Source organism: Rattus norvegicus, chromosome 1 (assembly GCF_021556685.1).
Source record: "Rattus norvegicus strain SHRSP/BbbUtx chromosome 1, alternate assembly SHRSP_T2T, whole genome shotgun sequence".
Classification (NCBI taxonomy): domain Eukaryota; kingdom Metazoa; phylum Chordata; class Mammalia; order Rodentia; family Muridae; genus Rattus; species Rattus norvegicus.
The window spans coordinates 127,756,564-127,774,151 of record NC_141534.1 but is presented as its reverse complement, the minus strand read 5'-3'; positions in this window follow the sequence as shown (position 1 = coordinate 127,774,151).

Below are 17,588 nucleotides of genomic sequence, written 5' to 3'. Positions count from 1 at the left end.
TTTACATTTCAAATGTTATTCCCTTTCCCAGTTCCCCCTCAGGAAATCACCTATCCCATTCCCCCACCCTCTGCCTCCATGAGGGTGCTCTGCAACCTGCCCACCCACTTTTTTGTTTAAATTGGCAAAAATACATTTCATGTCACTGCTTTTTTATTTAAATTGGTGTGCCACAACCTGTACTTAAAAGCATTACCTATTATTAATGCCAAGTATAGTTTTCCTCCATGAGACATAACATAGACATACTTTAAAAAACTGGATATCAATTGAGATATATTGTACATCAGATTGCCTTACATCTGGATCTATAGGTAAGTTTCTTCATTGATACATTACATAGGAGGATCTAACTCATTTTGAGTGATTGGTCCCCTGAGAAATTCATTGTGAACTTTATTTTAAAAAGTTATATGCAGCTCTTATCCGTAGTACACAAGACATTGTATCCCCTAACCTATGACCCAGTGTCTGCTTCTAGGTTCCTGCCATGAGATTCTGCAATAATTTCCCTTAAGGTAGGACTATCAACTGTAAAAGAAATTAAACACTTTAATATCAAGTTGCATTTTGGTATCAAATTTATTTCCTTTGATTTTTTATGAATCAAAATTGATTTCTGAAATATTGTCTGTCCCTTTATTCAAATATTGACTTTTGTTTTTATTATTTTCTATGTATGTAGTGCAAAATATTGATCTATTTTCTTTTAATCTTAAACAAATGCTTGTGACTTACTAATATGCGCACTGCTTCCTTATTTAGTTTTGGCAGTCTTACATTGTCTTTTATTCAAGAGTAATTTTGTTATTTTATATTATTTTATTAAATTATTTCTTTAATTTTAGTTATGTTAGTGTTTTGGTTCATAAACGTCTTTCAATCCTTGCCTCTCTTGTATTTTTCATGTCCAGAGGATGTTGTAGGATCCCAGGATTTGGAGTTATATACATTTGTGTGTTGCTGTGTAGGTGTTGGGAGTCAAATTTCTATACTCTGGAAGAACAGTCAGTGTTCCTGTATTTTTTTTTTTTACATTTTTCACTGACTTACAAGTTTACTCAATTTACATCCAGATCAGTTTGTATTTTCCTCTCAGTGCTCCCCACAAATCTCTTCCTCTTACTCCCTTCACCTCTGAGAAGGGGAGTTTTGTTTCCTGTATACCAAGCCACTCTAGCATGTCAAGATACTGGAAGACTAGGCACATCCTTTGCTGCTGAAGCCAAACATGGCAGCTCAGTTAGGGGAACAGGTTCCACAGGCAGGCAACAGAATCAGGGTAAGGACCTGTTCTATGTTCGGGTATCTGCATGAAGAACAAACTGCACGTCTGCTACAGATACAGTGCTGGACTCGATCCACAGGTGCACTGTGAGAGACAGACATGCACGAAAAGACTAGCAACCCCTGCAAATTTTGGGGAAGGGGCATGTGCCAAGCTGTCTTTAGAGGATCAACAGGAACGTGTTGCTGGCCTTTCTTTCCCCATCACCAGAATGACAAAGAAGATAGCTTCTAGCCTCAGGCTATGTTTCTTTTTTGTATCCTAGATTCACAGACAGGAGCACAAGAAAACTTTCCTCTGAGAGTCTCTGCCCAATTGTTAACCAACACAGATGCAGATTCCCACAACCAAACGCTAGAATGAGATTGGGAAGTCTTGTAGAACTGTGGGAATGGGGAGAATTGAGGAACACTGAGGAGAAAGGAGCTTTACAGGAAGACCAACAGAGTCAACTAACCTTTGCTATGTTTTTGTTTGCTTTTCATTTTCTTTCTTCATTTTTTTAATTTGATATTTTCTTTATCTACATTTCAAATGTTATTCCCCTTTCTGATTTCCTTTTTTGGAAAACCCCTATCCCATTACCCCAACCCTTGCTTCCATGAGGGTGCTCCCCTATCCAGGACACATTCCCCTCCTCCTCCACACCCTGGAAGTCCCCTACACTGGGGCATCAAGGCTTCACAGGACCAAGGGTGTCTCATTCCACTGATGCCCAACAAGGCCATCCTCTACTACATATGTAGCTGGAGTCATAGGTCCTTCCTCTGCTACATATGTGGCTGGAGCCATGCGCTGGTCCATATGTACTCTTTGGTTGGTGGTTTATTCACTGGAAACTCTGAGGTGTCTGGTAGGTTGATTTTGTCGTTATTTCTATGGGGTTGCAAATCCCTTCAGCTACCTCAGTACTTTCTTTAATTCCTCTATCAGGGACCCCATTCTCAGTCCAATGGTTGCCTATGAGCATCCACCTCTGTATTTGTCAGGCTCTGGCAGACCCTCTCAGGAGAAAGCTACATCAGGTTCCTGTCAGCATGTACCTCTTGGCATCTTCATTAGTAACTAGGTTTGCTGACTGTATGTGGGATGAATCCCCATTTATAAAGGCCTCTGCAGGGCCTTTTATTCAGTCCTGTCCCAAACTTTGTCTTTCATATTTTCTTCTATGAGTATTTTGTTCCCCAGCAACAATTTGTTTTTTCCCCTTCTTGAGGTTCATGAGGTCTGTAAATTATATCTTGGGTATTCCAAACTTTTGGGCCCATATCCACTTATCAGTGAGTGCATATCATGTGTATTCTTTTTTGATTGGGTTACCTCACTCAGGATAATATGATCTAGTTTGCCTAAAAATTGCATGAAGTCATTGTTTTTAATGGCTGAGTTGTACTCCATTGTGTAAATGTACCATATTTTCTGTATCCATTCCTTTGTTGAAGGACATCTGAGGTCTTTCCAGATTCTGACTATTATAAAGAAGGCTGCTATGAACATAGTGGAGCATGTGTCCTTGTAATATGTTGAATCCTCTTTTGTTTATATGCCCAGGAGTGGTGTAGCTGGGTTCTCAGGTAGTACTATGTCCAGTTTTCTGAGGAACCTCCAGACTGATTTCTAGACTGGCTTTAGCAATTTGCAATCCCACCAACAATGGAGGAGTGTTCCTATTTAGCCACATCCTTGCCAGCATCTACTGTCCCCTGAGTTTTTGATCTTAGCCATTCTGACTGGTAAGAGGTGGAATCTCAGTGCTGTTTTGATTTGAACTTCCCTGATGAAAAAGGGTGTGGAACATTTCTTTAGGTGTTTCATGGCCATTCGATATCCCTCAGTTGAGAATTCTTTGTTTAGATCTGTACCCCATTTTTAAAAGGGTTATTTGATTCCCTCAAGTCTAACTCCTTGGGTTTTTTGTAAATATTGTATATTAGCACTCTACCAGATGTAGGATTGTTAAAAGTCTCTCCCCTATCAGTTGGCTGCTGTGTTGTCCTCTTGACAGTGTTTTTCGCCTTACAGAAGCTGTGTAATTTTATGAGGTCAAATTTTAATCTTAGAGCATAAGCCATTGGTGTTCTGTTCACGAAAACTTCCCCCATGTTCATGTGTTTGAGGCTCTTCCTCACTTTCTCTTCTATTTGTTTCAATGAGTCTGGTTTTATGTGGAGGTCCTTGATCCACTTGGACTTGATCTTTGTACAAGGAGAAAAGAATGGATCAATTTGCCTTTCTACATGTTGACTGCCAGTTGAAACAGCACTATTTGTTGAAAAAGCCATCTGTTTTCCACTAGATGGTTTTAGACCCTTGTCAAAGATCAAGTGGCCATAGGTGTGCTATATTTTTAAATCATTTATTTCTCAAATTGTCTGAATTATTGTGTCACTTGTTTGAAACCTTTTAATCTTTGTTCTATTCATTCTTTTACTAAAGAACTTGATAAGGAAAGTTATTTTTTTCTCTAAATATAATTAACCTCTTTTCAATATGGACTTAGTCCACAAATGCTTAACATTGTGCTGAATGAGTTTAAATCAAGTGGAGACTCAATGAAATCACCCTTTATGGATATCAAACTAGAATCCTTAGCAGAGAAACAAGTGAGTTAAATGCTTGTGATCTGATATTTATATTAAATATATTCATTCTTAAAAATACCCTGAATCATATATCATGCATTTTAGTGAGAGTGGGAGAAAAAGGAGTTGAAGCTGGTTAGAGAGAGTAGTAGAAATGAAACAAATACAGTACTCATAACAGAAACTGTTGTGAACTAAGTAACACATCAGAAAAAATTCAGGATTCTGCTAAAACAGGGTTTAGTGTACATTGTTTAGTAACTTGGCATTCCTGACATTTTTATCCATGGCTCTTTTGAAAGGTATTTAACTAAGGTCCCTCCTTTTGAATCCTGAGATTCTCTCACCTCCCATGTCTCTGCTACTTTCTATATGATTGCCCCATTTCCTATTTCATGAGGTTGCCTGCTTTGATTCTTTCTACCGGCCCTCAGGACTTGAGTCCTATCCCCCTAATACCTGGTCATGTACCCCTCTTTCCCTCCATATTTCTTTTCCCACCCAGGCCTCTCCCCCTCCCCTTCCTGTGATTTCTTTTTTCTCCCTCCTCAGTGGGATTGAGGCATCCTTAGTTAGACCCTATGTCTTGCTAGCCTTCTTTAGTTCTGTGGATTATATACTGGTAATTCTGTATGTTTTTGGCTAAAATCCATTATTAGTGAGTACATACCATGCATATCGTTTTGGATCTGAGTTACTTCACTCAGGACGATATTGTTTAGTTCCAATCATTTGCCTGCAGAACTCAGGATGCCTTGTTCTTAATAGCTGAATAGTATTACATTGTGTAAATGAACCACATTTTCTGTATCTATTCTTCTGTTGTGGAACATCTGGGTTGTTTCCAGCTTCTGGCTATAACAAATAAGGCTGCTATGAACAAAATGGAACATGTGTCCCTGTGGCTTCATGGAGAATTTTTTGGGTATATGTCCAACTGCTCTACACTGGGGAGAAGAAACTTGTAGAGTCTACCTCCGGTAGAAAGACAGGGCATCAAGGGGAGAGTTGGGGTTGCCATCTCATTGTAAAAATACTTATCTCAGAATTGTTCCTGCTTGAAAGAACTTCAGAAAGAAAAATGGAGACAAGCTTGAGGAAAACGAGATCTACTGACAGCCCCCAATTGGGATTTAGCTCAAGGGGAGGACCCAAGGATGGTCAATCTTACTGATGCTATGGTGTGCTTACAAACAGGGGCCTATCATGACTACCCTCTGAAAGATCCAACAAGCAGTTGAAAGAGTCAGATGCATATATTTATACCTAACTAACGGACAGAAGCTTGGGATCCCTGTGGTTGAATTAATGAGAAGCTGAAAGAAGCTGAGGAACAGGGTGATCTTAGAGGAAAACCAGTAGTCTCAACTAACTTGGAACCCTTGGATCTCTCAGACACTGAGCTACCAACCACGAAACATACACCAGCTGATATGAGGCCCCCAACACATATAGAGCAAAGTACTGCTGGATCTGGATTCAGTCAGAGAAGATAAACCTAACCCCCAAGAGACATGGGGCCCCAGCAAGTCGGGAGGATTGGTAAGGTAGGGATGGGTTTGGAACATCCTCTTGGAGATTGTGGGAGTTTATGTAGAATGTGGGTCAGATGGAAGGTGGGTGGACTGGGACGGTGATAAAGTCTGGATTTTAAAAAGTATTAAAAATAAAAAGGAAGCAATAAAGGTATTTAGCAAATATACTTGTTTGGTTCTCTATATGTCATTTGAGTCCTACAGTATATCTGAGAACTATAGACCTTGGTCTATAATTTATATTTGAATAATGATTACCTTGTTCTAAGTTCAGTATTTATTGACTGTAAGTTTTTTTAAATGCTGTTTCAGTGGCACAATTCATCTGTTTGGGTGAACTCATAGATAATCATTGAGGACAAAGTGAGTGACTTCCATAATCTGCATGCAGTGGAGCAGAAGTACTTGCCTCAGATCCCTTGAATTTTCATCCAAACATCTTCAAAAATTTTAACCCCCACCTGATATATATTCAGTAAAGGACTCCCTACTCTGGTCTCAGTGATAGAAGCCCTGCCTGTCAAGTGAGACTTGAAGCACCGGAGAATGGGGAGGCATGGCATGGAGTGGGGTTTCTGGTGTGGGGATATACTCTTGGAGACAGCAGGGAGGAGGAATCAGATGAGGAACTGTGGAAGGGGAGAATAGGAGAGGGGTAATGACTGGACTGCACAAAAATAAAAGTAATAAAAAACACCCCCAACCAAAAAACAAATAAAAAACAACAACAAAACAAAAATGGAGCAGAGACTGAAGGAAAGTCCATCCATGGACCGGCCCAACTCGAGATCCATCCCATGTGTGCAACCATATCCTGACACTATTACTGAGTCCAAATTGTATGTGAAGACCAGAGTCTGGCAGGGCTTTCTTCTGAGAGTCTCTACCAGCAACTGACACATGCGGATACTTACAGACAACAGTTGGATTGAGGACGGGACCATTATGAAAGAGGGGAAGAGCCAAAGGAGCTGAAGGGGATTGCAACCCCATAGGAATAATAGGGGTTAAAAGTAACTCAGACCCCTTCGTGTTCCCAACAACTAAGCCGAAAACCAAGGAGCATACATGGCCTGACTTGTGGTTCAAGGAACATGTGTAGCAAAATATAATCTCCTATGTATAGTGGGGGAGGATGCACTTAATCCTTTGGAAACTTGAATCCCCAGGGGAAATGAATGCTTGTTGGGATGGATGGGCAGGTGGGGGAACACCTTCTCAGAGGAAGATGGGGTGAAGAGCTCAGGGAGGGGGGGCTTGAATGGGAGACAACTTTTGGAATGTAAATAAATAAAGCAATAAAATAAAATCAATGTAATATTGTCTATTTGTAATCTAAGTATGTAATAGAAATGCTATGTAGAATTGTGATATATGTTCATTCAATGCAGACTATGTTCCAAAATAAATTGGAGATGAAATGAAAAAGATGAACCTGTTAACTTTTCATTCCTACATTCTCGTATACGCACTTCACATTTATGTACATATGAATAAATAAATATGCACTGATATTCCAACATATGATATGCAATAATTTTACCTTTGCTTGAGCAAAGCAAACCTTATATGTTTTAGAATGGTCTGACATTGCCTATATAGACACTTCCTATATACACCCAACCAATGGACAGAAGCTGGGGAACCCAATGGTTGAATTAAGTAAAGGCTGGAAGAATCTGAAGAGGAGTGTGATCCCATGGGAAGACCAGCAGGCCCAACTAACCTGGACACTAGGGGTCTCTCAGATACTGAGCCACCAACCAGGCAGCCTACAGTAGCTGATATGAGGCCCCCAGACCCTATACAGCAGAGGACTGCCTGGTCTGGCCTCAGTGAGAAATGATGCACCTTACATTCGAGAGATTTGACACCCCAAGGAGTGTGTTGTTCTGATTGGGTTGGGGTGAGGTGGGGTAGAGACATCCTCTTGGTTACCAGGGAAGAGGAATAAGATGAGGAAGTGTTGTGGGGCAGACTTGGAGGGGGCTAATGACTGGGGGCTAATGTAAAAAAAAATAAAGATAAATAAAACATTTTTCTTTTAAAAAAAACAGTGCAAAATGTTTATTATTGTTGTTCTGTCAGTACTGAAATCTGGTTTTCACAGCATAGCATAAAATTTGAAATGTTTCTCTGGGACATGGGACATGAGGGCCTCTCAGTTTTCAAAGTAAGGAACCTCAGATGAAATGCCCTACAGTGGGGAGAGGGAACTTATAGAGTCTACCTCCAGTAGAAAGACAAGGCATCCCGTGGAGGGATAGGGTTGTCAAAAATTCTGACCCAGAATTATCCCTATCTGAAAAAACTACAGGGACAAAAATGGAGAAGAGCCTGAGGAAAAGGAAATCCAGTGACAGGCCCAAATTGGAATCCAGCTCAAGGGGAAGCCCCAAGGCCTATTACTATTACTGAGGCTAAGCAGCTGAAAAAGTCAGATGCAGATTATTATACCTAACCAATGGATAGAAGCTGGTGACACCTGTGGATGAATTAGGGTAAAGCTGGAAGAAGCTGATGAAGAGTGCAACCCTAGAGGAAGACCAGCAATCTCCACTAACCTGTACCCCTGGGATCTCTCGAACACTGAGCCACCAACCAGGTCCAGGCAGCATACACCAGCGGATATGAGGCACCCAACACATATAAGGCAGTGGACTGCTGGCTTGGGACACAGAGAAATTGCACCTAATCCTCAAGAGACAAGTGAGTGGGGAGTCTGGTTGAGTAGGGGGGTGGGGACATCGTCTTGGAAATGGGGGTGGGAGGTGTGGGATAAGGAACATGTGGAGGGTGTACCTGGAGAGTGATAAAGTCTGGACTGTAACAAAAAGATTAAAGAATATTTTTTTAAAGAAAGGAGTCTCTGGTCTCTAAATGAAATTAATTCATGTAATTAACTGATTTTCCATCTTAATAATTGAGAGATTTACATATGTGATCAATACAAGGATAGATTTAAAATTTAATAATTAAAATTTTAACTATAACAATAAAACTCTAGTACGGATCACACAAATCAGAAAGAAACATCTGAAAAATATGCTCTTAGCATAAAACATGACTTTCTAAAAATATAAGAAAACAAAATTAAAAATATGTTCATATAAATTTAAAGGGGAGAGGTATTACTAATTTATGTTATCTCAAAAGTTGGGTACTTACTTGTAATTTCATAGTTTTCATGCAGAATCTCTTGCAGATACTTCATAATCTAGTATTTTTTGCATTGGCAATAGAATTCACTTGTCCTTTACTGTGACTTACTTTAGGTTTTTTTGGAAGAATTGCATGTCTTTCTTTATAAAATTCGTGAGAAGTTATTGTTATATCCTAACCTTGAATGTTAACATACATGTCACACTTGTGTTTATAGTAAATATATGTTTCATCTATTTCAATATCGTTCTTTTAATGGGTAACATGTACTTTTGATACAGAATCCCACTATGCAGCTCACTGGGTTCTCAAACTCATCACAGAAGCCATACTTCTTCCCAGCGTCATGTGAAGCTCACACCAGACATACTGCCATTATCTGCTGATGATATTGTAAAACTGCCTGGTCTCTGATTTTTAGTTTTGGATTTTGATTGTTTGTGTATAAAACTCAATTAGAAATTATATTTTTCTAATGCTGTATTGGTTTCCTGAGTTAGGATTAAATTTGATCATATTCATAATTCCTTGTTTGCTTTATATAAGCTTATGTCCTTTACAGATTTACAAAATTATTTTCTTTGCCTTAAGCATTACATATTTAATAAGTATAATGCTTAGTATTAATATTCTTTAATAATTTTCCCAAGGGTACCATTATTTAATTTCTTCCAACTTCTCTCAGTTTCAACTCAAGTGCACAGCAATTTCATATACTTTAGATTAATTGTGAGCACTCTATTTGAATCACTCCTCCATTCTCTATCCCTTTCTTTACTACCACAAATATAGTAAAACAAAATAAATAAAAATCCAAATAACACTAAAATAAAAATATCCAAACTAAAATGAATATCGGCAAATACAAATAAACCATGAAATGAAAATTAATTCTGTTTATATTTTCTAACTATTCCTGTTACTGGGGCCTGATCTGGAAAGTGTTTGATGTAGTCAGTGATGCTCTATTTGAAAAGACTGATTTTTTTCCCTTTCCTAATAACAGACATTAATTGCAAATTAGTCCTTGGTTAGGGTTTGCACTTGATATCCTTTTCCTTCTCACAACTGGAATTTTGTCTAGATTGAACCTTTGCAGCCTTGTTTCTGCTGCTACATTCTCTGAGTTCCTAGGTCTGTCTGTCCTCTTATATGGAAAGCCTTGTTTCCTTGGAGTAATTCATGACCCTTGACACTTACCTTTCTGCTTTTTCTTTCACAAAGACCCAACAGTCTTGAGGACAAAAATTTAACAAAGACCAGTTTAACAGCTAGTGCTGCAAATTTGCTCACTTTTTCGACACATGGCACTTGAGGGTGACTTTGTTACTTCCCGTCTTGCGCAAGAACAGGCAGCTGTGATGAGAACTGAGCACTGAACTGATTTATAGGTATAAGTGTATGTTGGTAGGAGTTATTTTAGTTCATTGCTTCCATAGCAGTTGTAGGGTTTTTTTCCCTATAACTAAAGTCTATCTAAACTCATTCATAGCCACTTGGCAACCTTAGGTATGAATTTCATCTAATAGACTTAACCCTAAATCCTAAAACAAATAAGCAAAACAAAACAAAAAACAAAAACAAACAAACAAAAAACCACACAAACTACTAGGTTACTCGAATATTGACTCAATATTATACCAGAGTATCATGAATACAGTTCAGTATTTTACAATGCACTGTTTGTGCCTGATGATATTCAAGAATTCTTTCTTTTTCAGTAACATACAATATCATTTGTAAGAATATCTTTAGTAATAGGGCATTACCATCTGGTTGCTGGTTGTGGAGATTAAACTATAGCCTTGCAAATGATCTGTGGAGTTCATGTGGAGGGCTGTAGTGCTACTTTAACCAGTGACTCCATAAGAATTAACCTATTCTTTTTCCCTGGAGATATTGCTTGGTGATATAATACATACTGCTTTGGAAATGTCTCTGTAAACATATGTTAATCATATATAATATATATATATATATATGTGTGTGTGTGTGTAATATTTATATATAAATATATACTTATATATACACATATAGAAGTATATATGTATAGCTGTAATGTACATATATAATGTATATATAGTATATTATGTACAAATACTATATACATACATTAAATATATATATATATATACATATATATATGGTTCTATGATTTCTTTGAGAATTTGATACATGGCTACTATAATTGACAATATTTTCATGATTCATCCTTTCATCTCTACTTCAACTCCTGTCTGCTTATCTCATTCTCAATGCCATTTCCACATCTGACTGATTATTATTATTTACATAAATGTATGTACACATAACTACTTGCTGATGTGTGTATTGATGTTGATCATATGCAAACATATTTAAGCTGTATGTTTGATATTGAGCAACCTATCAGGGAGCATATCCCAAGACAAGGTGAATTTCATCTCTGTTAGCAAGCTTAATTACCTTTCTGTTTTCAGCTACAAATAGGGCTTATGCCTATAATATTTCCCATCAGAATTGGCATGCCAAATTCTGATGAGGTGGGGATAATCTTTAGTTATGCATATTGTTAGATTTTATTGTGCAACACCCTTATCATAAAGCAAACATTTCTCACAGCAGACATCATTTTCTCTGAATCATTTAACATTTCTACTGTGCTTCTGCAATGCTTTCTAAGTTAACTTAATGGTTAATCCTTTTAGATTCATAAATTTGTGATGGACACAACGCTGTCAGTTGTTGTTTGCATCTTGAATAGTTGAATAGTTGTGCAGTCTTATAATGCTCTCTGTCTAGTGCAGAATGAAGCTACATTCCTGAGGGTGAAAGCAGTAAATTTCTATAGATTAAAGGATATATATATATATATATATATATATATATATATATGTTATAGGATTGGTAAAGATCTTTTCCCAATGTGTTATTTGCCATTTTGTCCTAGTAACAGTACCCTTTGCCTTACAGAAGCTTTGCAATTTTATGAAGTCCCATTTGTCGATTTTTGATCTTAGAGCATAAGCCATTGGTGTTTTGTTCAGGAATTTTTCCCCAGTGCCCATGTGTTTGAGGCTCTTCCCCACTTTTTCTTCTATTAGTTTGAGTGTATCTGATTTTATGTGGGGCTTCATGATCCACTTGAACTTGAGCTTTGTGTAGGATGATAAGAATGGATCAATTTGCAATCTTCTACATGCTGACTGCCAGTTAAACCAACACCGTTTATTGAAAATGCTATAATTTTTCCACTGGATGGTTTTAGCTCCTTTTTAAAGATCAAGCGACCATAGGTGTGTGGGTTCATTTCTGGATCTTTATTTCTCTTCCACAGATCTACCGGCCTGTCTCTTTATGGATGCCATACATTTTTTATTACTATCGCTCTCTGCAGTACAGCTTGAGGTCAGGGATGGTGATTCCCCCAGAAGTTATTTTATTGTTGAGGATATTTTTCAATCTTCTGGTACTTCTGTTATTCCAAATGAATTTGCGAATTGCTCATTCTAAGTGTATGAAGAATTGAGTTAGAATTTTGATGAGGATTGCAGTGAATCTTTAGATTGCTTTTGGCCAGATGGCCATTTTTACTATATTAATCCTGCCAATCCATGAGCATTGGAGATCTTTCCATCTTCCAATATTTTCTTCAATTTCTTTCTTCAGAGACTTGAAATTCTTGTCATACAGATTTTTAACTTGCTTGGTTAGAGGCACACCTAAGTATAGATCCAATATATGCAAATAACTCAAGAAGTTAGACTCTAGAGAATCAAGTAACCCCATTAAGAAATGGGATACAGGCTAAACAAAGAATTCTCACCTGCGGAATATCAAATGGCTGAGAAGTACCTAAAGAAATGTTGAACATCCTCCATCATCAGGGAAATCCATATCAAAACAAATCTGAGAATCTACCTCACTCCAGTCAGAATGGCTAAGAACAAAAACTCAGGTGACAACAGGTACTGGTGAGAATGTGGTGAAAGAGGAACCCTCCTTCATTTCTCATGGGATTGCAACCTCGTACAACCATTGTGGACATAAATCTGGAGGTTCCTCAGAAATTTGGATATAGTACTATCTGAGGATCCAGCTATACTACTCCTGGGCATATACCCAAAAGAGGCTCCAACATATCACAAGGAGACATGCTCCACTATTTTCATAGCAGCCTTATTTATAATAACCAGAAGCTAGAAAGAACCCAGATGTCTTTCAACAGAGGAATGGATACAGAAAATGTGGTATATTTACAAAATGGTGTACTACTCAAATATCAAAAACAATGACTTCATGAAATCCATAGGCAATTGCTTTGAACTAGAAAATATCATCCTAAGTGAGGTAACCCAATCACACACACACACACACACACACACACACACACAGACACACACACACACAGAGACACACACACACACACATATGATGCACTCCCTGATAAGTGAATATTAGCCCAAAAGCTCAGATTACCAAAGGTACAATCCACTGACTCCATGAAGCTCAAGAAGGACAACTAACTTGTAGATGTTTCAGTTATTCTTAGAAGGGGGAACAAAAATATTCATATAACAAGATATGGAGACAAATTGGAGCAGAGACAGAAGGAATGGCCATGCAGAGTCTGTACCAACTGGCATGATCCAGCCCATGTACAGCCACCAAAGCCCAGACAATGTTGCTGATGCCAAGAACTGCATGCTGACAGGAGCCTATTATAGCTGTCTCCTGAGAGACTCTTCTAGAGCATGAAAAATACAGGGGCAAATGCTTGCAGCCCACGATTGAACTGAGAATGGTGTCTCCATTGGAGGAGTTAGAGAAAGGATTAAAGGACCTGAAGGGCTTTGCAACCCCATAAGAAAAACAATACCAACCAACCAGAAGTCCCAGGGACTGAACCACCATCCAAAGAGTACACATGGACAGATCTATGTCTTCAGCTGCATTTTTAGCAGAGGATGTCCTTATTGGGCATCAATGGGAGGAGAAGTCCTTTATCCTACCATGGATGGACCTCCCAGTGTAGGGGAATGTCAGGGCAGGGAGGTGGGAAGTGGTGGTTGCATGAGTGGGGGGGTCACCATCAATGAAGAAGTGGGAGGGTGGTTTGGATAGGGAGTTTATGGATGGGAAACTTGGAAAGTGGATGACATTTGAAATGTAAATTTAAAAGATCTGATTAAAAAGTATTTTTAAAGGAAACTGGCAGAGCTTTGTTTTCTTCTAGAGTTCATTATCTCTGCAGTCACAGGTTGTGACTTGGGTTGCATTATTGAACATCATTCTCTTTTTGTTGATGAAATAATTCTCAATAAATCACTAGACATATCACAAACACTTTATGCATGCCTTTGTGATGACAAACCACTAATAACCTAATCAAGATAAAGGTTTTAGAAATGATGATACTAGATATACAATGGGAAAACAACATCTTCAATAAATGATTCTGGTTTAACTGGCAATCTGTATGTAGAATAATGAAAATAGATACATATTTGTCACCCTGCACGAAGCTCAAGTCCAAGTGGACGAAGGACCTCAACATAAAGCTAGGCACACTGAATTTAGTAGAACGAACATTGGGAAAGAGCATCAAACTTATGGGCACAGGGGGAAATTTCGTAAACATATCTCCAATGGCTCAGGCTCTAAGATAATATTTGATAAGTATGACCTCATGAAACAAGAAACCTTCTTTAAGGCAGAGGACATAGTAAATAAGACAAATCAGCAACCTACATATCGAGAAAAAGTCTTCACCAACCCCACATCTGATAGAGGGCTAATATCCAAAATATGTAAAGCATTCAAGAAGCTAATTAAGAAAAAAAAAAAAAAAACAAGTGACCCAATCAGAAGTGGGGAAGAGAACTAAACAGAGAATTCAAAACAGAAGAATCTCAAATGGTTGAGAATCACTTAAAGAAATGTTCAAGTTCCTTAGTCACCAGGGAAAGGCAAATAAAACACCCTGATATTCCACCTTACACCAATCAGAATGGCTAAGATCAAAAACTCACTTGACAGCACATGTTAGCGAGGAAGCGGAGAAAGAGGATCGCAAACAGGTACAACCACTCTGGAAATCAACCTGGAAATTCCTGAGAAAATTGGAAACAGGTCTACCAGAAGACCCAGCTATAGCACTCTTGAGCATATGCCCAAAAGAAACTCCACTATGCCACAGTGGTATGTGTTCTAATATGTTCATAGCAGCATTATTTATGCTAGCCAGAAGTCGGGAACAACCCAGTTATCCCACAGCAGAAAAAGGAGCAGAGAAAATTTGGAATGGAATTCCACACAATGGAATATTACCAAGCTATTAAGAATGAGGACATCATGTGAGGACATCATGAGTTATCTAGGCAAATGGATGGAACTAGAAATTATCATCCTAAATCAGGTAACTCAGACACAAAAGTACATGCATGGTGTTTACTCACTAATAGTTGGATATTAGGGAAAAATACAGAGTATTCTGGATATAATCCACAGAACTCAAGGATAACAAGAGGAGGTGACCAAGGGAGGATACATTAACCCCACCTGGGAGGGAGAAGAAAGTACTCATGGGGGATGGGCAGAGGGAAGGAGGGACATGGGTTGTAAGGGGAACAGGGAGGGGAAAAGAGGAGCATGATCAAGTATTGGGGGGAAAGGACTGAAACTCTGAGGGCCAGCAGGAAGAATGGAAACAGGCAACCTCAGGAAGTAGTAGATCTGGTGATCCTCTAGATTGTACCAGAGACCTTGGAGGAGAGAGACTTTCAGGACTCAAATGAAGGGACCTTAGATAAAATGCTCTCCAGTGGGGAGAGGGAACTTAGAGAGTCCACCTCCAGTAGAAAGACTGGGCATCTAGTGACGAGATGGTGTTGCCATCCCACAGTCAAAAACTCTGAACCAGAATTGTTCCTGTCAAAAAGAATGGCAGAAACAAAAGTGGAGAAGAGACTTAGCAAAAGGAGTTCTAGTGACATACTCAAATTGTTAGCCAGCTGAATTGGAGGTACAAAGGCCTGACATTACTTCTGTTCCTATGGTGTGCTTCCAAGCAGGAGCCTATCATGACTGCCCTCCAAAGACCAACAAGCAGCTGAAGGTATCAGATGCAGAAGCCAGTGACCCTGGCATGGTTGAATTAGCAAAAGGTGGAAGAAACTGAGGTAAGACTAGCAATCTCAACTATCCTGGACCCCTGAGGTCTCCAGACATTGAGCCATCAACGAGTCAGCATACACCAGCTTATGTGAGGCCCCCAACACATATACAGCAAGGACTGCCTGATCTGGACTCATTTTGAGAAGATGTACCTAAACCTCAAGAGACTTGGGACCCCAGAAAATGGGAGGTCTGGTAGGGTGGGGGTGGGAACGGGGGTCGTGGTGGGGTGGGGACATCCTCTTGGAGATGGAGGGAGGAGACATGAGATTAGGAACAGTCAAAGACAGACTGACAGGGGGATAAAAACTGGATTTTAAATATAGATTACAATTTTTAAAAACAATTATTATATAAAACTCAGTAACATCACAAAGTTTGCCGTACCATTTTGTAGTACAGTTATGTCCACTGTTTGCATGAACATCTCCATGTAATAAAGAGTTGAATAAATACAATCTTGAATTATATAAGAGACTCTGCCTACTGGAGCTATCCCAGTCAGTAAAGGTGCACATTCTCAAAGGCGCCAGAGATAATGGACATTTGCAAAAAAAAAAAAATTGTTTGACGGTTATTTCAGTTCTGAAATCTCCCAATTTAGAGCAGGTTTTGATTTTCATTCCTAGTTTTGATCTTTTTCATGAATGGTCGCTAATCTACTCTTTAATTTTATGTACATATACAGGCAATGAGAAACAACCAGAGGTACTATCAATTTTCTACAGAATTATTGCCAGGTAGGGTTATGAGTGGTTCTATGCCCTATCAAGGAGAGGACTATAAGCTATTCCTCAGACTAGGAGGAATGCTTATAAAAGCTCCAGGAAACAGAACCAAATGAAACCTAGCTATCTATAGCAGGGACTTGCTAGGTATCCCATATTTCTCATGGTTCACCTGTTCCTATTTGCTTTACAGGAAATATGTCCCTCCAGCTGAAGTCACTGCTCCTGATTTAAGATCTACCATCCCTGTCACAGTCTTGGATCATGCATCATTTGCAAGGAAAATGATTTACTTCAGGAACCAGTGTCTGACAAAACCAGGGTTGTGCTACTCGACTGTGAAGAACTATGTCAGGGATAGTTCTCTCCTGGCTCCCTGAGATGCTCAGACATTTTGAGATGTATCATTTGTAGAAAACAATTGATACTCAAAGCCCTCTGTGAGAAAACAAGCAGAACAGAACAATTATACTTATTATTATCCTGTTGCCATAATCATCTCAGTGATTCAAACTTTCAAATCCTGTATATATTGTCAGGTTTAAATTATCATAGACATTGACAAAGGATAATTCTTACAGTTTGTCTTCCCTGTCTTTCCATTCCTTTCTGTGAGGTCAGGTGAGATATGAGACATTTGGAAAATCAAATGGTGTCTGATCAATATTACATACTCTTATCCAAAGAAATTTATACTTCAGATTTCCTTCCCACTTTTTAATATTCAATTTACATCGACTGACCAATTTCTCTTCATTAATATTCCCTCTCGTGCATATTTAGCAATTATACTACTTTGAGTTGCTCCTTGAAAACCAAACCAAACCAAACAAAACAAAACAAAAATGGATTCCAACTGCACATATCACATAATTTCTGGCACCTTTTTGTGTCTTAGGTTAATTTAATTCTTTTTAAGTTTTCCTTGGTTTGGAGCATCCGAGTGTAAGATATTAAGGTCTTACCTCTAGGGTAATTCAAATAGGGTAGAGCCAATACAACAAAGTTCAAGCAGCAATGCAATATTGCATCACATAGAAATATAAGAAAAATTTCTTTAGAACTATCAGAATGGTGTATTGATAAAAAAGTCTGGTTCAGTTGAAGATCTGATAGTATAAGAGTAGATATATAGCTG